The sequence below is a fragment of the Otolemur garnettii genome, unplaced genomic scaffold, assembly GCF_000181295.1.
Source record: "Otolemur garnettii isolate 467f Iridium unplaced genomic scaffold, OtoGar3 scaffold00066, whole genome shotgun sequence".
Classification (NCBI taxonomy): Eukaryota; Metazoa; Chordata; class Mammalia; order Primates; family Galagidae; genus Otolemur; species Otolemur garnettii.
In genome coordinates this window covers 2263697-2265099 of record NW_003852461.1, presented here as the reverse complement: position 1 = coordinate 2265099, position 1403 = coordinate 2263697, and positions in this window count along the sequence as shown.

Below are 1403 nucleotides of genomic sequence, written 5' to 3'. Positions count from 1 at the left end.
GGCACCTGTAGTCAAAGCTGTGTGGGAGGCAGAGGCAGGAGAATTGCTTGAGCCCAGGAGTTGGAGGTTGCTATGAGCTGTGATGCCACAGCACTCTACCCAGGGCGACAGCTAGAGGCTCTGTCTAAAAAAAAAAAAAAACCAGCAAAATAGAATTCCTGGGCATTGATTTCTGAGATAGAAATTTAAGTTCATGTAAAAACCTGTACACAAATGTTCATAGCAGCTGTACTTGTCATAGTCAAAAACAACCCATCTGTCCATCCACGCAAAAAACAAAAACCAATAATGCCACTGTAATAATTATGCTTGTTCACATGTGAGAGTTTGGAAAACACTGCTGAATGCCAACCTTTCATCATCCATTTCTGATCTTTATTTAAATAAATGAGACAGGCATGATCTCTGAGGGTAGACAGCTCACAGTGGGGGGAAGGGATAGAGAGAGTCAGCCGGTATATCCACTGACTGTTTCATTAATGGATTATCGTTCTCAACCCCTGTCAATTTACTGCTACACCAACCCAGAAAGTTGCCAAACACAGCCGCTGACTTCATACGTTGTCACAGAGGAGCCTAGAACTGTTTTCTATTTTCATGTCAGACTCTTCACAAAACTTTACAAAGGACTGGGTGAAACCCCTAGGAATCCTAATTAAATCTGGCTGCCTTAATTAGAAATACAAACACTGCTGAGGCTCTCTGATCAATGGAGCAAGAAACAGTTTGCCTGGTTTAATTACTTTGCAAAAAGGTCCGTTTTCTCTCTCTTCTTGGACCCACATAGTAATGAGCCCCGTGGAGTAAGTACAGGTGTTAAAGACACACAGCGGAGTCTGATGACCCAGCTCCCTCCCTTCTTCACAACATAAACTCTGCTTCACTCCCTTAAGCTTCCGTTTTCTCTCCTATTAAAAAAAAAAAAAGACTTCATGAAAATACCCTCTTCATAAGCCAACTGAAATAAAACGAAATAATGCATATTAATCTCAATCCCATTATATGGTGATAGTGAAACATTTGCCTTATTTTCCGAGGATGGAGTAAAAGTATAAAAGAGAGTTTAAAGATTTTTAATCTTGGGTGGCACCTGTGGCTCAAGGAGTAGGGTGCAGGCCCCATAGACCGCAGGTGGCAGGTTCAAGCCTGACCCTGGCCAAAAACTGCAAAAGAAAAAAATTAATCTTGTGAACATACTGTAAAATTATTTTCTAAGACAATTTAGACCACCCAGTAGTCCCCCTAACTGTGTAGAGAGCACCCATCTCTCCTTACTTTTGCCAATTTCGAGTATTCTCATTTTAAAGTATCTATAATTTGATAGCTAAAAATAAATATATTCCTTCCTTTCTGTTTCTTTGATTATGAGCAAGCTTGAAGGACTTTTTTTTTTTTTTTTTTTT